At 43.4% G+C, this 20510-nt stretch overlaps 1 protein-coding gene, 1 long non-coding RNA gene and 1 pseudogene across 9 annotated transcripts in view; 2 read left to right on the forward strand and 1 right to left on the reverse strand.

The window, feature by feature from the left end:
* Positions 1-20510, forward strand: part of LOC100716104 (suppressor of cytokine signaling 2) — a 259251-nt gene that overhangs the window by 210044 nt on the left and 28697 nt on the right. The gene's annotated exons all lie outside the window — the stretch shown is intronic.
* Positions 10932-12470, reverse strand: LOC134477380 (uncharacterized). Its single transcript, XR_010049429.1, has 3 exons — positions 12052-12470; positions 11662-11769; positions 10932-11201 (listed from the first exon to the last, which is right to left on the reverse strand). It is a non-coding gene; the product is annotated as an uncharacterized LOC134477380 (long non-coding RNA).
* LOC134477379 (E3 ubiquitin-protein ligase TRIM23-like) overlaps positions 12487-20510 on the forward strand; it is a 34522-nt pseudogene continuing 26498 nt past the window's right edge.

Genomic DNA, 20510 nt, shown 5'->3' on the forward strand with positions numbered 1-20510 from the left:
TTCCTGGTCTGGTAGTCTTTAGGGAGAGTAGGGAAAATCACTACTCAGATCTTTTCTCAGGGGGAACATTGGTTTTTCTGTGATGTGCAGAATAAACCAAGATACTGTTGTCAGAATAGCTGCACCCCTAAATTGCACCCTTTTCCAAGTCCATTCAGCCCTCGGCCTCCTTGCTTCAGGAAGAGGGGTGAAGTGAGGGGAGAACCTTTATTACTGGTCCTTACAGCAAGGGGCTCCCTTGGTGAAAGACTGTCTACTTCTTAGTGTGAGATCCTGAACCTTCCAGGACATCCAAGACAGCCAGGCTTTGTCATTAAAAGATTCCTCGGGAGTCATGTGGAGAGCAAGTCTAGCGACAGGCTAGAGCTCTGTGGCTCTGAAATGGTACCCTTTACCCTTTAGCTGAGTGCCAGTTTTACTTTAAAAGCAGAATGCCATGCTTCAGTGCCGTAGTGTTCATTGGCGGGGCTGACAGCTTCTAGGAGTCACCAGAATCCTAAATTCTGAGAATAGGCTAGTGTGGATCAGTTGATTTCTTGGTATACGGCCAGCTGGTCACTAACATTTGTTTCCTCTTCCTGACACACAGCCAGACTCTCATCCCCAGGGTTTCCTTGCACTGAACAGAAACTGAGCTATAGTCTATGGGATGGAAATGAAATGCGCACCACTTGTAGACCTGACCCATGAAAATCTCCCGCATGTGCTGTCTGTCCCGTTCCTTTTCCCTTTGGGCTGTGACGTGGAGGCAGCAGCCCTGGCACAGCCTCCGTCAGCATCCTTCCCAGCCCTCGAACCTGTTCTGAGCAAGAAAAAAAATGTACTGGAGTTGAGCCTACGTTAATAAACTCCGTTACTGTCTTAAAAATTATTCTGCTTCCACCTCTTAGTACTGAGCATCTAAAGCCATCCAAAGAAATCTAATTGCCCTCCCTTGCCAATAAACTGTTAGCAAGTCTTAACTGAGGAGATCTGTCTCTCCTGGCATTCTCGCATCTGTCTCTCCTGGCATTCTGAGAATAAGTCCAAATTACTTCCAGCTGAAATAGAAAATAAACAAAACAAAACAGAATCTCATCTGCGATAGGCAGAATAATGGCTCCCCACAAAGATGTCCATGTCTTAATCCCCAGATTAGTAAATATATTACTTTACATTGCAAAAAGGACTTTGAAGATGTGATAAAGACTATTTATCTTGAGATGAGGAGACTATTGGGGATCATCTCAATGGCCCAATCTAATCACAAGAGAAAACTGGAAAGGGGAGGCAGGAGAGTGGGTCAGAGCGATTGATGGAGATTTTGATTCTTTCTGACTTGAAGATTGAGCAAGGGGCCATGGACCAAGCAATGCAGGCTGCCTTAGGAGCTGGAGAATGGAAATTCCCAAAGCCTCCAGAAAGAAAGACGGCCATATTGATGCCTAGATTTTAGCTCAGTGTGACCCATGTCAGGTTTCTAAAACTTACAGAACTGTAAGATAATAAATTTGTACTATTTTAACTTTTTACATTCAAGATCATTTTATGGTAGGAATGGAGAACTAATATCCCACATAAAACACTTAAACAACAACAAAAAGATGTATCTGTACCATAAACACATTTCAAGACCCTCTATGTATGATCTCAAATATCTGGATGTTGGAATTTTATAGCTGTGTAGACCAGCTTCATCTGAGGGCAATTTTGGAGTTTCCATTTCCAGGTTCAGTCAGAGTGTTGATGATCCAGACTCTGTGATTCGGTTGAAACTAAGGAAATGCCCAAGTCTCAGGAGAACGGTGAAATGTAGCCCTGGTGTCTACTAGGGTCATGGTGTACTCATCAGGACAAATAGCTAATCCTGTGATCAGGCCCTTGGGCAGGCAACACAATTAAGATTTTGTTTTCTTCTAAATCACTGCCCCTCCCCTACTGTTGACATGTGGCTGGATACTTCACTCCCAACCCAGAGTGTCCTTCTAATTCACACCAAGCAAAACAATTGGAAAATAAAACCTCATTGCCCAGTGGATGGAAGGGAGAAGAGAGGAAGAACTGCAAACACACATTTGGGAAGCAAGGCTGAATCAAAGGCTCCCAGAGTCAGATCTCATCCCTTTATGCCCATACTCGGTGTCTGACCTGGCATTATCCTCCTTGATCTCCGACTTCTTGAAACTCTGGGAAAGTGACTGATAGCCACGGCTGTACAAAGGTGGTGCGAATTAAAAAAGTGGTCGTCAAGGCTGATGACTAAGCCAAGCATCACAGGAACTTTCTGTTTCTCAGAGTACACCAGAGAGCCCTTTCAAGGACTCTGATGAGTTCAGTGTCTCTTCTGAGTGACACATACCTTTGTGTACTGAACATTCTTAGAGCTACAGTAATGTCCTCACGGTAGGTATAATCCAATTCTGAATATCAAATCGTATTGTCTCAGTACATAGTCATTGAGCTTTCTCTCACCGTGCAGGGGAATCCTGTGATCCTGTGATTCAGCGTTCAGCCTTACACTGGAGTCACTTGGAGATACATATATATTATGCATATGTAATCCATATAATAACTGTAAAGTCACCAAAAGTAAAGAATCATTAGATAAATTTACTTTGAGGAAGTACAGTCTAATTTATTTATTTACAGAATCAATGAATTATTCAAATAAATTTACCCATACTATTAAAAAGACGGTGCATTACTTTAGGCAGTGCTCCTTTTTCCTTTGTTTGAGTTGGTCCTCAGATCCTGTTCGTTGAACTACCCTCTTCTCCTACCCAATACATTGAGTTCAGTCAGTAGAAAAGAAAGCACTGTTTTGTATGTATAAGTAAATATATAAATAAAACCAAAAAAACCATCCAGGTAATGTATAAAAGGCTCCACTGATTCCTTGAAGAAATATGCACTACCAGAACACCGGAAACCATGTTTACTTGTTATATGTAGTCAGGTATTAAAGCATTTCCCACTGCTGACTGCTCACACTTTATTCCTGGGCAGCAGCCTGCTTTTTGGTGACGAGACCATGTGTAACTGATGCCATGGTAACGATACATCTGTCAGGGGGAAAGAAAGAGGGTGTGGATTATTATAATGCTGCATGGAACTCAGTTCTTCAGAAATTACCCAAAATATCAGCTGAGCAAAGTACAGCCAGTCCGAGAAGGATGCTGGCAGTTCCCGGGCCTGACGAGGAGGGAACAGTGTGTGCTTGGGTCCCTGTGTCGCTGCTTTGGCAGTGGCAATCTCGGTATGCTTTCTTGCCTTGGAAAAACTTCTGGGCACACATTTTCCCCCCGCCAGTGGTTGAAAATGTCAGTTACTATCAGACAGGTATAGATGGCCTTTTTAAAAAGCTAGAGGTGAACGAGCATGTGATCATTCTTGTTCTGCCAGTGGCTTGTTATGCCAGGTCACCAAGTATCTTCTGCCTATTGAGTGAGCCCCTTGTCTTCTGCTTATCCTCTGTAGACTGGTGCTCTTTGAACCTTTTTGCTCAATATTCCCTGAAAGAAGGTTTTAAAAAAACATATGTATTTGTTTTCATCATTTTAAAAATAAGGTGGAAAACATTGTGTATTATACAAATTGAAATGAGCTCAAGATTGATTGTGCGTGAAATACGTATTTCATGGCATGATTTGATACAACAGGCTTTAATGACCTTATTTGAAAAATATGTTAAATATGAACTCAATTAAAAATCATATATATACGTACACACACACACACACACACACACACACACACACATACACACATAGTTTATCCAGCTCATCCTAAAGAAATTCTGGTGATTCTAGAAAACATTGCAGTTAATTTGAAGAACAATCCATATCACCTATGTCTTCTACTGTGTTTTGAATTCAGAGCTTCCCAGTACCAGCCACCTCAGTCCTACAGCCTTATAGGCAGGATAAGGAGAGCGAGTGAGCCCGAGGCCTCCCCAACCTAGAATTTTAAGTGATTTAGACTTTCATTTGTAGAGCAGGAATGATGGCATTTTTCCTACCTAAAAGAGTACAAATGGAAATTAGGGATGTAGAAACCTGCCTATCCTTGCCCTGTACTTTCAGAAGGCCCCTTGAAGAGTGCTGGAGTAGACCACAGACATGATGTATTTGTCAGCTTGCATGGCCAGCTTATAAAGAGAAGGGGTTTATACGAAGCCCACAGTCTTGGAGGTTCAAGCCCAAAGACTGTATCAGTGTTCAGTGAGGACCACCTTTTTGCTGTGTCACCTCGTAATGTGTAGTGGATGGCAGTGATCAGTGGGCGTGCTGGGAACAAGCAAGTGACTGTGTCTTAAAGCAGGAGCAGCAAGCACTGGGCAGGGCCAGGATCACTTTTACAGCAGCCCTTCTGCAGAATGATCTTTTGAAGGCACACACTAGTGATCCAGGGATCGATGCTGGGCCCAGCTCCAGAAGGTCCAGGGCACTTCCCAATACTACCATGGTGAGGAAAAGACTTCTAACATGTGGGCCTGGGGTAACACATAAGTTACTGAATTGTTGTGGTACCCAATAAATGCTTTATAGAAGGAGGAACATGGGAAGCGTGAATGAGATAGACACGGAAAGAATATTTCCTACCTTCTGTTCTTTCCTCCTTCTGTTCCATGGATATTAGAACTTCTGAAACATTCTGCGCAACTCTCAACGTTTCTATTGTATTATCTGTCTTGGCCATTTTAATCTACATTCTTCAAGAATGGGAGGGGGAATCTTTTTGTCAATCTTCTACCTTTTGATTTTTGCTCCAGCTGCATCCATCCTGCTATGTGTTTTAATCATATATTCTTTTCCTTTTCAGCATTTTTCAGTTAGGTCTTGTATGAATCTGATACCTTCTCAAATCTCTTATAACATTCTATACTTATTTTGACTTGTATTTTTAATTTTTTTTCTTGTTTTCAAGTTCTGTTGTTAAAAGCTGTAGAGACTGCATTATGTTGGCAAAACAGATGGCGGCAATATCTATTATAGGGTTTGGTTCAGATTTTATAGTTGTTTTGTTTGTAGAACTTCTAAAAGATGGATCTCTTTATTCTTAGACTGCATTAAATATAAGGAAATTTCATTTGCTTAGTTCTGGCAACACAAATAAAATCGAAGTTCATATTACACAAAGGATTCCTGGCAAACACAGAAAACCCAATTAAGTCACGGTATAACAAGCAGATGACCTGGAAAATGGATTTGCCCTTGGGAAAGCAGATACTTACAACAATGTATAGTGGTCAGACTTGTTCTTCTCATCCAACTTTGGTATATTCCAAGAAGCTAGTGGTTAAATCTTACAGTAGTATTGTTTTTCCCTACTGATTTTAGTAACATTAACTTTTAGAACTTTAGAAACTTTCATGTTTCTCTGAAATATTTGTGTTGGCGTCAGTAAAGCTGGATATTTCAAGCTTAATTTTAGCTGTAAAACCTTTGGCATAAATTGGTGCTTCTCATAGTCTTAAAATATGATTATTAGCCATTGATAAGGATAGAAAAATCACTTAATAAGACTCTTTGCTTGGCATTGGTAAGGAAGGTGACACTGGAACCTTGGCTCCTTCTTGTCTTTCTCAGCTTCTTGGCCAGCATGAGGTGAGCAGGCCTCCTGTGCCACAGAATATGACATGCCATCCTAGGGCCAAGTGGCAGCACCCAGCAGCCATAGACTGAAACCCTGAAACTGTGAGTCAGAATAAACCTTTCCCTCTCGTAAGTTGATTATCTCAGGCATTTTATCATAGTAACAAAAAACTGACTACCAGACCCATGTATACACATGTGTTCCAGGTGTGACTCAACCCTAGTTTGAAGAACCCGGATGTACTATGTAGAACACTGGATTGGAGATAGAGACATAGGGGATCTAGCTTCACATTTGCCATAGATTCATGCTGACATTGGGCAAGTCAATCATTTAACCTGTTGCTCTCCATTTTCTTCTATGTAATTTGGTGGGTGAGTGCGGTTAAGTGGTCAGACTGAGTAATCACAGAATCTCTTCTATCGTGCTGTGTTGACATCCAGCCTTGCACGCCTGCCTCATGGTTCCTGAGGGCCTGTATGACTGCTCTTTGTAGACCATAAGGCCCATCGTAGACATGTTGCTGCCTTTGCCCCTTTCCTGCCTCGTAATTATGGTAAAGATTCTCAATTGTGGCATACACAGAGAATGAGCGGGGTCTCACCGTAGCTGACACATTATTCCTCTCCCCATTTTCTGTGCAGCTGGAAATATAAGCTACCCTCCCTGCATTTTCTTGGCAGGTAAACACATGGGCAAGTCAATTTAGCCTGTTTTCATATTCACCAGCCTTTCTTTCCACTCCATTGTGTTCTCCCTTATTGAAATGTAATTATTCCTTCAAGGGTCAGCCACAGAAATATTTTCATATAAGCTTTTTAATAAACAGCTGAAACTTTGTATGAACTTTTTAAAGAAGTGACTGTCAGCAAAGGCCTTTGCTTTAGGCCATCCAAATTGCTATATAAAGTACACTTCCTAAATTAACCGGATCATATGAGCCACGAGAACAAGCATTGCTCCTCTCATTAAGCCTTCTTAAGCCATCTCTCCGGGCCACACCGAACAGTCCTCCCCAAAGTGGGACACTGTGTGCCCTGTTTGAAAGCTGGTGTGATCAACATAGTTGGAATTGCTGAGATGAGAAGGGGAAAGAACGGGATGCTTTACAAATAGGGAGCTGCACGAGGTCCTTCGCAGAATTCATTATGGCTGAGATGACTCTCCTGGGAAATAATTACTCCCTGACCTCCAGGTAGTAGAGTGGTCTCCACCTCATGTCTCAAGGTCATACTAAGTAGGCAGCAGGCCTGGCCACAAATCCAGCCCTGACTGTGGGCCAGCCCGGCCATACCTAATGCCAGCCCCACTGCTGCCTGCCTTTCCTTCCCACCACCTACACTGAATGCTGTGATGATCTGGCAGCTGAGGTACAAACTGTGTTTGGATCTCTGCTGGGTTGAGAACGAGGACCATTTCAGATCACACCTCCAAAGTACAATGCAAGACTCTTGCTCAAGCTAGAAACATTTTTAAATGGCTGAGTCCCTTAGTTGAGCTTACAGTGATAAATGTGTGCATGGGTGTGCATGCATGTGTGTACATGTGCTGGAGATCACACCCAGGGCCTTGCACATGCTAGGTAAGTACCCTACCACACAGTGACATGTACAAGCCAATGGCAGTCATCTCTAATGGCTTCTGAACTAAGAGGAGACCAGTAACTTTCTTCCCTAGTCTCTCTTCTTAAAAAGGACAGCAATTAGTGTTGTAGTTCTCCAAAAGAAGTCCTAAATTCAGAAATCTGTTGTTGAAGCTTTTGGTTAGACAGATCATCCTGGTTAAACTTACAATTTTTGACTTTCTTGATAGTGCAAAAGGAATACACATTTAGTTAAAACTGTACTTTAAATGGTGAGTTTTATCTTTTCCTGACCTAATGATATAATTAAGATGCTCTCTTGCTAGGCACGGGGGTATGCCAGTCAGATAACCAATTACAAGGGAAACCAGCTGATACTCTACAGTCTAGTGTGTCACTAGCGACAGTGTTTAGTAGGTTAGGTGTATTAAATGCATTTTTAAAAATGTATTTTTGGCTTAGAATATTTGCAATATAGGACAGGTTTATCTGGACGTAGCCCCATCCTAAGGGGCAAAGGGCATCTGTACCTACATTACTGAGAGTACTTTATGGCATAATAATGCAAAGCTTAATGAGAGCAAGCTGCCTCTGCCTACGTCTGGAGTCAGATTAAGTTATGGACTCTGTCAGGCTCTTCCAGCCTCTCCCTGGAACTGTGGGAGAGGGAGAGAGGGACAATCCCTCTTTCAGAGGAAGGTAGACACTAACAACTTCCCCCGGTGCCTGGCTTTCAATTCACAGAGACGTTAACCCCCAAAGCAGGGGCTCACTGTACATGCACGGGAGCCGTTGGAAGCCCCTGTCCTGGCTGAATGTTGGGTTGCCCAGTAGGCAGTCAAGTGAAGTAGAGAAATGACAGGCTTTAAAGCCTGATCCCCCCAAAGTTGAATTCCAGCGTTGTTCTCACTCTGCTGTGTGACTTCGGGCAATTTACTTGACATCGTGGGATCTCAGTTTTCCTGTCTGAGCAACAAGGATAAAGTACATACACTTAAAGACTGCTGAAAGATTAGGCAACAAGAAGGCAAAATGGTGCAAGTACCTTGGGAAAGAATTTGGCAGTTTCTTACAGAGCTCAACATAATCATACCGTGTCATTTAGCAGTTACAGCCCTCTGTATTTACCCAAATGAGTTGAAAACTTACATCTACACAGAAACCTGCAAAGAGTGTTTACAGCAGCTTGATTCATAAATGCCAAAACGTGGAAGCAACCAAGACGTCCTTTAGTAATTGAACGGGTAAAATTGTGGCTTATCCATGTGATGGACTATTACTCAGCAATAGAAGAAAGACACTAACAAAGCCTTGACAAGACATGGAAGCCAGTCTGAAAAGGATACCCACTGTGATTCCAGCTCTAGGACGGTCGGGAAAAGACGAAGCTATGGAAATAGTAAGGGATCAGTAGTTGCCAGGGACTCAGGAGGAGGGGGAGGTAAGGGATAAACAGGTGGAGCACAGGGGACATTTACAGCATCGAACTGTTCTGTGTGATTCATAATGGTGGATATGTGATACTACACTTTTGTCAAAACCTGTAGAACGTACAATGCAAAGAATGAACTCTGAACTGTGGACTTTGGTAAATAACAGGTGTTCTAAGAAAGGTTTTTAAAATATGTAATACTAGGAGAGAGACGTGATGGGGAAGTGGTTAAAGTATGTTACGTGCATGTACAGATTTGCCAAGTGAAACCTACTAATCTATATAACCAGTGTACATTAATAAAAAACGTGGGAAAAAGATTTTAAAAGATGATGTACGTAAACTACTTAAGTTCCTGATACTTGATAAGCTCTAATAAATGGGGCTATTTATTTAAAGTTATTTAGGCATATTTTCTGTTCTGGTTAAATGCATGAACTTAATAATAATTGATATTGTTATTTTAAAATCTAGTTGGTTACCAAATGAGAATTAGATATCCTTTGTTACCATAGATTGGTTCAAGAGAATGTGATATTTTTCCCTCTTGCTTCCTGTATTGAGCCAAGTTAATGATAATTTGTTGCCAAATCCAAGGAAAGCAAACTCTGGCTTATGCATGGCTTTTCTTTTAGTCACCATGATTTATAGTCGGTATAAAGTTCGGATCTGGACTTGCTTAGTTATAATGCGATTGCAGTATACTGCATCTTGATTTCATTTTTGTCAGGTCCTGTATTGTTATGTAAAAGCTAACTTTAATCAAGAATTGCTCTGCTATGTGTCCTGCATAAAATTTCTTCTCATTTGTATCAGGTTTGGTTTTTTCCCCCTTTCTTTGGGGGTATGGTTTAAATTACTGTGGGAAGAAAAGGCAGGAAATATAAATTTAAGTGAAATGTTAAATCATAAAAAATTACATCACAAAACATTAAAGCATTGTATGGAAAACTTTGCCAGCATCTGATGGAACAGAAGGGACCATATAGTTACAACAGAATTAACACCTGCTTGGTAACTGGAACTCCCACACATCCAAGCTCCTTTTCTTACTAGATGCTAGGAATCTAGGTCTGTGGAAAGTTCCAAAATATCCAAATCCAACAAAACTTGAAACCATCGTAACAGTATGCAAGTTGTCAAGAACATACAATAAATAGTCTCTGGATTTTTACAAAGCACTAAAAACTAAATGCTACATTTATGTCTTTGTCTTTTTTACCTTCTCATTTGACAGATTTTATTTTTTTTAAATTTTTTATTTTTTTATCGGTGCCAGGGATAGAACTCACGACTGCCTGATTGCAAGGCAGGCGCTTTTGCTGCTGAGCTAAATCCCCAGCCCCGTTTGACAGATTTTAAAGCAGGGAGGGCTGTGCCTCCAGGGCTTGCCTGGTAAGCACAAGGTCATAAGTTTGATCCCCAGTACCAAAATAAATAAATAATAAAAAGGAGACACACTTTTTGCCTGGCAAGCATGAGGTCATGAGTTTGATTCCTGGTACCCCTCAACCCCCTCAAAAATAAATAAAATTTAAAAAAATAACCAGGGAAAGTTGAGACAGAAACTTCCTTCTTTTTCCATGGTATTTTCATTCCCTTTACACATCTTGCTTCTACATTTTATAATACATTCACATCTTCATAACTGCCTATTAGAGAAATCCGAATGTCCAGTCCAGTTGTTTTTTCTGTCCCACCTCTGCCACTGTTTTAGGTTGAGTTCTCTGACTTAGGCTCTAGGGTGTGTGACAGCTGATCTCAAAGCCAGGGAGCCCTCAGTGGTCTGCAGCAAGGGCCACTTTCTGGCTAGACCTGCGCTTGGCCCGAGTCCTGTGGGCATTCAGGAACCCTTTCCCCCAGCTGCCGAAAGTGTCACAGAACAGGGACTGACTTGCAGCCAGAAAATACTGCTCCCAGACTGAAAGCCCAGCATGCAGGGAGAGGTGGCGAAGGGCACGCAAGGCAGCAGAGTCGGTTGTCAGGGTCTGGTGGCCTGCAGAGGGTTCAAGGCTGCCTGCCGGCTTCCTGCAGGGACTTCTCTAACCACAAGTACAAGCTATGCTTTGGTGCTGGGTATACAAATACGGCGTTCTCACGACTCCTGTCCCTCAAACAGGATCCGGTTTCTTGGAGTGAGTGAAGTGTTCCTGTTGAGGGCACACACTGTGTTCCGGGGCAGGGCAAGGCGAATCCTCGAAATCACTGGCTGGATTTCCAGTTGAGACCAGGACTCGGGCGAGAGGAAACCACGAGAGGCTGTCTTCATCCTCTGTTCATGTGGGGTTTGAATGAGACACACAGAGTCACATTGCCCCCCCCCCCCCATTATACAGGGTTCGAGTGGGGTTACCTGGTAGGCTTTCAGCCTGACTGTACTGTCACTTGTTCGAAGGAGGTGTTTTCTTTGCCCCCACGACAAATCTTAGAATCTTGTATGGGTGGCAGAGGCTGACACTCTAGGAGTGGGCGCTGAAGCTGGCTTTTGCCATGATATCTCGGACACTTTGTGGATGCCAGGGGGAAGCAAGCCGGAAGTCTGGGGCTGGCATTCAGGAGACCTGGCTTCTCAGCTTCTCGCCCTCACCCTGAGCACTGGGCTCTTCTTTCCAGCTAAGGACAGGGGCCAGATGTCTCAGAAGACATGTTTTTCGTATGAGTTAATATTTTTATTTTGTTTTCTATTTTTTTCCCTTCAAAGGGTCACCATTACTTTAATTCTGATCTTCACGTGGTAGGTCCTTATCCTGATGATTCAGGAGTAATCATCAGAGAAACATCATGAAACAATCTCATTTTTCTTTTGAACCATTTGCAGCTAACATTCTCCTCTAAGACAAGGAAGTCATTTTTATAACTCAAAATGGACAGAACCACATTTTGTTGCTGAAAAACCAAGTATTTAGATTTAAAGATGATGGGATCCCAAAAGGTGCCTAGTACCAAAAAGTCAGCTTGCCTTCCATCCCCACCCACCCGTCCTCCCTAGCTCCTTCCTAGGGCTGGTTCTCATTCCTGATTTCTGCTACAAGTCAGATGGTCTCGGGTGCTCATTTCCCACATGGGAACATACCTGCTCGGTCTTCTGGTTACACTCCCTGCCTCAGCCAGCTTTGCCTTCACGTGTTGGCAGGTGGGAAATGGGGAGATGCCCAGGCACTGGGAATGAGGGAGGCCAGGCCTGCAGGGGTTTGCTGAGTTAGAAAGATCTGCTGCCCACTCTTCTGGGGGCAGCATGTGCAGGGCAGAGGGACAAGGGACTGGGCGCTGCCCAGTGACAGCAAGAGCGACAGACAGTGGGCACCCTCTGACCCTAGCAACTAGACAGGAATAAAAACAACCAAGTGAGAGATGAAGAGGGGTTCTGTGGCAGGAAAAACTACTCCCCCAAATCCCCGCCCTCCAAATCCAGAGCAGGGCCCAAAACACTGTGAGAGATGGCCTGTCCCTAGAGCAGCCTCACCTTAATCCAAGGTCAGCCAGGTCAGCCAGGGCTGCCAAGAAAGCTGCCTTCCGGTTTCAGTCTATGATCCACAGACAGCTCTGGCAAGATCTGTAGCAAAACGAACAATTAGCCAGTTCATTATGTTGATGCCACTCTTTTACAAAATAAGACCTTTTCCCTTAATTAGGGTTGTGACAGATAAAAGTATATTCCCAGCCGACTCGTGCAGTCCACATGGGCAGACCTATTATCCCTGCTTGGCCTGCCGTCTGTGTGTGAGCGTTCACTCTGTATGCACAATGTTGGCAGCTTCACAAAGGACTCCGGAGCAATAAACACAGGGCCTGCTTCCTGCCCTTCGTCCAGAAGAGAATCGTCATTCAGCCACATGGTCCACGCCAGCAAACCCGGGTGGTTCAAGAGCAGGACAATAAAGCTCGCAGAGGGAGTGGGGCTGTCCAGAAATGGGTTCATGTGAGGAGGAAAACACTAGTAAGTCTTGGGGTCACTTCAGACAAGGAATTTAGTGCAAAAGAGAGGAGGCTAACAGGGGCCATGAATATCACCCCAAAGGCAGAAAAAAGAGCTTGACTGAGAACCCAGACTGCCCACATTCATATTTTGGTGAATGCACTTCTGACCTGTGTCACTTTGGGCAAGTTGCGTCACCTCTCTTTGCCTCAGTTTCCTATTTAACAGAGCCAGACTATCGTGCTGTCTCTGGGGCTGGTGTGAGAATTGAGCAGGTTAACACGTGGTGAACACCTCGAGCAGTGCCTAGCGAGGAAAGCATGTCCTCTGCACACAAGACGGGCAGGGGCAGGCAGCGGGTCATAACAGGTAATGGAAGTAGACTCAGTGGTGGAGACCTACCCTGCCATACCCACTGGTATCTTTTGACAGGAGACTTACTCAAAACAGGATCTTGAAAAATATCACACAAAGAAAACAAGAGTTTGAATGGTGTTCTTCTCCAGTCCAGACCTGGGCGGGTTCTGCATATCTCATCTCGCCTTGGAATCTGTACTCTGACTGCTCTCAGACACCTCAGACGTTATGTTCAGAGCCGTCCCTGGCTCCCGCTTCTGCCCTCTCCTGCTGTACCTTTTCTATTTCAATACCAGCCACCTGTTCACTCAGGATGGAAACTCGACAGGCAGTTGTCCTCAGGGCTGCCTTCTGCGTGGTCCTGATGGAGTCCATCTCCTCTCTCCTTTGCCGCTCCCTCCAGCCTGCTCCAAGAATCCTCCTCATTTCTCCTCCGTGGTAACTTTGTAACCAGCCTTCCTGCTTTACTCCTGCCCCAAGGCCAGAAAAGCGATGGGGCACCTCTAAGTAGGGCAAGTGTACCGCCCTTAGAATCTGCCGCGCGGGACCAGGTTCCCCCAGTGCTGTGCCACTCCGCGGGGACCCTTGTGATCTGCACGGTCACTCACCCGTATGTCATAGTCCTTCTCTGCGATCCATCCTCCCGGCAGCAGTTGGCGTGAGTGCCTCTCCTCCCTGATAGTACTGCTGCCCCTAGTCTTTTCTGGCTTCCTGTGGCCCAACTCTGTCCTGTCTGCAGTCCCACAGTGTCATTTCTGGCTTTGCTATCAAGCAGCATTAACCAGGCATGAGTTTTGGGGCAGATCATATGATGCTAGCTCCTGCAGAAAGCTGAGAGACACTGCCTAGGTCACGGGCCACAGACCGAGCACAGAGCTGCAGTCAACCTGTACATCCACTTTTGTTTGGTTCACACAGCAGCCTTTAAAGTGTTTGGATTAGTTGACACTGTTTAAAGTGGAGAGTTTCTCTAAAATCGGAATCTGTGGCTTCTTCTCAAAGATTACAAGATGTAGAGATGTGCGACCCTCCTGCTTGGAGGGTGATATTAATGGATGGCTGCTGAGTGGCAGCCGTCCCGCTTTGGTGGGATGTGCCTTCTGTTTCTCCCTAGCCCCTGTTGCTTCCTGTTGTGTACACATTTATATTCTCTACAGGCCTCTGTGGACATTAGCACTGGATTCCCTAACCTGGTTCAACTCTTTCAGTGTGCTGCTGTGAAAGGTGAGGCCAGAAAAATGGCCCTTCATGCATTAGTGTCTAGTTCATATGCCAGATCATGAGCCATCTCAGGGCTGCCGACTCTCTAGTCTGTGCTGTCTCTGATAGAAGCACATGGTGCAACTTGGTTAATCATTTTCCCTGCTGTGATTACTACTCAGCATGCCCTTTCATTGTTTTTGCTTTTATCTGTGACCACATGAAAATTAGAACATATAGTCTGAAGGGCCAGGACGATGTTCTTAAACTGTACTCCACTTGACCGTGTAACTCAAATTAGAAAGGTGGAAATATAGAGAAGGCTGAAAATGACACGGAAAATAAAACCAGGATCTCTTCCTTGATGGTTTCAGGCAGGAGGGGACCTAGCTGGACTGTCATTTTTAGGGACATGAAAATGAAGAGGGCAGGCAGGCTGTAGTGGTACACACCTGAAATCCCAGCACTCAGGAGGCAGAGGCATGAGAGGAGAAGATGGCTGCAAGTTCAAAGCCAGCCTGAGCCACATGGTGAGTTCAAGGCCAGTCTGAACTGTCTAGCGAGACCCTGTCGCAAAAAGACCAAAAAACAAAACAAAATAACCAAACCAAACCAAACAAAAAGAAAGGGAAAAATGAAGAAAGAAACAAAAAAGAAAGAAAATGGAGAGGTAGACAGCATTTAGTCAGTGGCAGCAGAAGGGCAGGGGGCCAGATCTGTGGGCTTGGTGCACCGTACTGTGCTGTGTTCCTTAAGAATTACTGTACACAGATCTTTCTGGAATAAAAGGAAATGTACCAGTAATGGCTTTTACTAATCAAGAGGAACTGTGGCAAACCGTAGTCCCAGAACCAGGTAAAAAAAAGCCTTCCCGTTTTCTTCAGAGAAGGCAGCTGCATTACAGCACGGGGAAATTAGCCTTGACAACAGCCAGACCCTCCTGACTTCTGCATCCTCTCAGTACCTTGATAAATCTGTGCCTGAGCTGAGAGACAAGATTACTCTATGTCATCAACAACTCCAGATCTTGTCCTCATGGCACCCCTGGGCTCCTTCCATCTGAACTGTAGAGAGGTGCATCATTTATAAGGAGGAAAGGGTGGGCCAGGATCCCAAGAGAAGCCATGAGCAGGACCTCAGTATTATACTGCTTTTGGGTTTTATCCCTATCGAATTATTCTGTTTTTTTTTTCCCATTGGAATTTAGAAATGTTTAATAATAACTCGAGATATTTCCTTTATCTGTGTTAAAGTGTGATTAGCGTTCCCATCACTAGGATACAGTACCTGATACAATTTAAAGGACAAGAAGTTTAATTTGGCTCACAGTTTTGAAGGATTCTGTCCTTGTTCCGCTGGCTCCAAGGCAAGAGCATCGTGGTGGAAGGGCATGGTGCAACAAAGCTGCTTAGAGCATGGTGGCTGGAAGCAGAGCAGGGGGACAGTGCCAGAGAGGAAGGGGTGAGGACCACATATAGTGCTCAAGGTCACACCTCCTTGGCCCACCCAGACACACTCAGGAGCAAGCTGTACTAATCTGCTAGGGGAGTGAAGTTAATACATCAGGATTAACGGTCACAGTCCATCCAGTGTCAATTTAACGTTCAAAGACATCTCCTTTCTAACACAATAAAGCTATCCCAAGTGCAACTGGAAGCACAATAATCTCTTATGCAGAGTCTCAGCATTTCTAGCATTTTTCAAGAGTCCAAGCCTTTTGAGACTCAAGGCAAATGCTTGCCATGAACCTTTGTAAAAATAAAAAATAAATTATGTAATACCAAGGTGCAGTGGCACAGGATAAACATTCCCATTCCAAAAGGGAGAAGTAGAGGGGTAGAAAAAGAGTTACACCTAAGCAAGACCAGTGGCCAGCGAAGCAAACATTAAATTTTGTAGCTACATTATCTATAATGAAGGACACACAGTGATAAAATGTGAGCTACACAAGGCTTGGGCATTCCCACCCCTGTGTCCCTATTAATTGCAGCCCACATGGCATCTCTCATGGGCTGGTGTCACTCAACAGCCTGCAGTTGTTCCATGTTCCTGGAATTGGCCACTTCCTTGGGTTGCCATTGTACTTTTGGCTTCATTCCCACAGCTTCGTACTCTGCCCTATCAGAGGATCCTTGCCTGGCCCTCTGGGCCTTCCTTTGCATTCTTCATGCCAGTAAAATTAGCATCAGGTGGACAACACCAGTGCCTGCTGAAAGCAGAAGCAGTATCCAGGCCCTCTTGGACTGTGATTGCAGCAGATTCTGAGTGCCTGGATAGCTGAGCATGGTAAAATTAATCCTGGGTAAGCAGTTCTCTGGGAGGCCTTTCTTGAGCAGGGATTCTAGGGATTCTCTTCTCAAACAAAGGGTCAGCACTTTTGCACTCTTGAGTCTGCAGTGAATGGAGTTTGCTGATTTCTGAGATTCCTCAAAAACATTCTGGGCTACAATTTAAGTTTTCAAAATTCTATACTCACTTTTTTCCCACCATAAATTTAGCAAAAAGTAACCAGCAGTACCCATAGTACAGTCTTAACATTGGTCTGTCATGACAGTTCCTTCACCAAGTCAGTTAGCCTGCTGCTCTTAATCTCAGTCTTCTGTGAATTCTCAGGACATGGGCACAATGTAGACAAATTTTTGACCAGAGTGTAACATGTTTATTTTTTAGTTCACCTGCTTAATCTCAGTTTAAACCTCCCAATCTGGGCCTTTACTGTCCACATTATGTCAGCATTTTAGTCATCCGAGCTCTGGCCAGAATCACCAATGAAGCTCTGTTGTGCAGCATTCTAAGACTTCTCTTACCTACATTTCTAAGCCTCTCTAAACTCCTCCTCCAAACCAGTTCCCACGGCTTCTAAACCACATTGTCAGGTAGAGTTACACCAATGACTCCATGTCTCCGATAGGAATCATTAGCTTTTTCATTATTGAGACACAGTACCCAATACCCTCAAGTAAAAGAGAAGAGGTTTAGTTTAGCTCACAGCTGTGGGAGATACAGTTAACGGTAGGGTGGCTCAAAGGCAGAAACACCATGGCAGAGCAAAGCTGCTTAGTTCATTGCAGCCAAGAAGGAAAGCAGGAGAAAAATGCCAAGAGGATCGGGGGAGGGACCATCGTTGTTCTCAAGGTCATGCTCCTACGACCTTCCCAGACATACACAGGAGCACGCTTTGCTAATCTGCTAAGTATTTCTTAACCCAGTAAAGTCAACATGTCAGGATCAAGGATTACGAAGGGTGGCCAAGAACTTCTGCTTAGTTTAACACACTAATGATTGAGGCAGGATAATCAGAATATTGTACCAGTAGGACAGATATTTTCCTCTAAACCTAGAGAAGTCAGATGCTCTTTCAAACCTCTGAGTCATTACTCAAAAGTGGAAATCAGATTTATGAGTCTATTGATTGTCATCTCCTCCAACCAGACTAATGAGCATGATGATTTATTCAAATAAAATGTACTCATTTAAGAATAGACTTACATTGTTGATTTTGTTTCCAGAATCCCAAGACCTTTATCTATTTTTCTCTTTTAAAAATTACCAAAAGAATGAGTAACGGATCAGTAACTGACACTATTTTCTTTTCTTTCTTGCTCTGCGGCAAAAATAATTTTTGAAAGTTAACTCTGCTGTGATGTATTTCCATTAACTGAGTGGATTAACTGAGGATAAAAGAGGGCTTCATTTTTCTTTTAAGAATTTGCTGTTGCCAAGTTCTTTCAGCCAAAGCATGTTGGTTCCTTGTTAGTACCTCTTCAGTTCAGGCACTTTACTTATTTGGAATATGAATCCATTGATCTTCTCATCTTTGTCTAACCATCCTTTTAGAAGTGAGGACCCCAGGAGGGACCCCTCCTGTCTCTCAGGAGCTAGTCTTATTTCCTAGTTCTGTTCCCCAGTTTCCTTTGTGCTCCCAAGCTCCTCTCTCTCTCAATAAATCTTTCCCACTCAACCCCCATTGTTCCTAGGAATTCATTCTTCGACTGCGAGGCACATGAATGTGACATACCAGGTTCTGGAATGCAGTTTGTGAAGATGGCTTTTCTTTGCAAGGAAACAAAGCTCCTCACCTTCTGCTTTGTGACCACAGAGTCTGCCATGCCTGTTTTACCCGCTTACCTCTTCATGGAAGAGCAATACATTGTCCATTTGATTGACAAGTAACAGACCTAGGAGAGTCAGACGTTTGGGAGTTGAAACAAATTTGGCTTTATTGGAGCCTTTACAATGACTGCCCGCTGGACGTATTGGTCAGTAGGGAGCTGCCCAGGAAGCCTTGGCTTGTCTGGAGAGAGTATCATTCATTGTGATGAAGCTGAAGCTCTCTTTGTATCTGTATATCACTCTGTGTGTGCAGCTCACTTGTGCTCAGTGTTCTCAATTTACTCATTCTATAGAGACTCTAGCACAGCACAGGCGAGTGCTGACAAACCTGGGCTCTCAGCACCAAGTACGTACCACTGAATTTGTCTGCTCAGAAGAGCATTATCAAACCGGCCCACTCATGTGCTGTACCTGCAGAGTATGGAAAAACATGAAGACCATAAACACTTTTTAGATATGGCTTACTGCATATGGACCTTCACTGAGCAGATCTCAGATTGTTCTAGAAAATTAGGGGGAATTGTTCAGCACTTTGAAGGAAGAGAACAAATAGTAGAAGATGGAATTGGAATGGCTCATGCAGAACATGTACCGGGCACTGCAGAGAATGTACGGGCATATATCCAAGCTTGTTTTTCTGATCTACATGCACCTGTATCATCAAGAAGAAATAGCTGTAAATGTTCTTGATGATCTTGTTCGTGAAAAACTGATCTAGCTCAGGCAACAAGAAAAAAGGCAGGATTATTTTGTTGTCCCAAGCTTCAGCTGCCTGCCTCCATGGTAAAAAACCTTAGCACCAGGATGACGGCAGAGTTGTCTTGGCAAAACAGGAAATTACACGATAATTGGAAATGTTGCAGAAACAGCAACAGCAGTTTACAGAGGTCACAGCTTGTATTCAGTCGGATGCCGGCATCCCTGACACCTTCACAAAGGTAGAGTTCATACGGGACCCAAATGAAAATCGGAGTTATTACATTGGGATTCGATGGTGCTGGAAAAACTATTTTGTTTAAGTTAAAACAGGATGAGTCCATGCAGCCCTTTCCAACAGTTGGGTTTAATGTGGAAACTGGAATGTAAAAATCTAAAATCCACCATTTGGGATGCAGGTGGAAAACACAAATTAAGTCCATGGTGGAAACATTATTACCTCAGTATGCAAGCTGTTGTATTTGTTGATAGCAGTCATTGAGACAAAATTAATGAAGCACATAGTGAACTTGCAAAGTTGTTAACAGAAAAGGAACACCAAGAGGCTTTGCTCCTGATTTTTGCTAACGAACAGGACATTGCTGGAGCACTGTCAGTAGAAGTTCTGTCAGTAGAGGAAATCACTGAACTTCTGAGTCTGCAGAAGCTGTCGCTTGAAGTGGGATAGGACTGTCTGAAGGCTGAACGGGCTGTCATAGCAACTTACAGCTGCTGGGGTATGAAATGTTGCTTGATTTCAAATGCTGCAATTATTTAGTTTTGTGGTTAAGAGGTATTTCGCATGTAACATATAAGAAATTCTACATCACAAATATAAGAGTTAGCTAAGAATGTGCATAAAAAAGAATCTCGGACTGCTTACGAAAGATGCTTTTAAAAAATATTCTATGACAAAATTTGAAGTATCAAAGCAGATTAGAATGCATTAAATAGAGATTTCTTGGATACATATGCATTTACTTAAGTTTTCCAGATTATATATTACCCCATGTGTTGGGGAAGAAGTTGTCACAGGGACACTATAGGTGCAGGTTTTGTGTTTCACTGAGAAAAACAGATACACCAGCTGCGTGCCTGGCCGAATCCATGCAGAGCAGGGAAGTCGGAACTTCTTTAACATACCTTGTCACTGAGTTTGGCAGTACTGGGTAATAGACAGGGCAGTTGCTTAATGAATAGATAAATTGCATTTGGAGGTAATAGGATTACTTCAGTGTTTAGTATAAGAACATCTTTACTGGAAAAAAGTGTAAGCTACAATGTTGATATTTTATACCATGTTGTATTAAAACTTTCCTCCTAACGTATTTTGTAAAAAATACAGTGAGAACAAAACGTTATCTAACCAGGCCTGAAAGTCAGATTAGCACTACTAAACTAACAGTAATTAATAAAACTGTGAAAGCCATTTGCTCTTCACCCAGGCTTCTTCCCTCGGCCACAGCTCAAAATTGGTCCTTCCATTTTTCAAAATACTCTTTTTAAAACAGTCTATCCTTTGTAAAAGTGACTGTAGGTAAAATATAGTCAGTCACACCAAGAACCACTGGTTAGCTTACATAAAAGAGAACCAAATAGAAAACTACCTTTCTCTTAAGAGTTGTTGTTCCAAACAGTGG

This window comes from Cavia porcellus, unplaced genomic scaffold (genome assembly GCF_034190915.1).
Source record: "Cavia porcellus strain 051 isolate PalLab524CR breed Dunkin Hartley unplaced genomic scaffold, mCavPor4.1 scaffold_8, whole genome shotgun sequence".
In the NCBI taxonomy this organism is placed as follows: domain Eukaryota; kingdom Metazoa; phylum Chordata; class Mammalia; order Rodentia; family Caviidae; genus Cavia; species Cavia porcellus.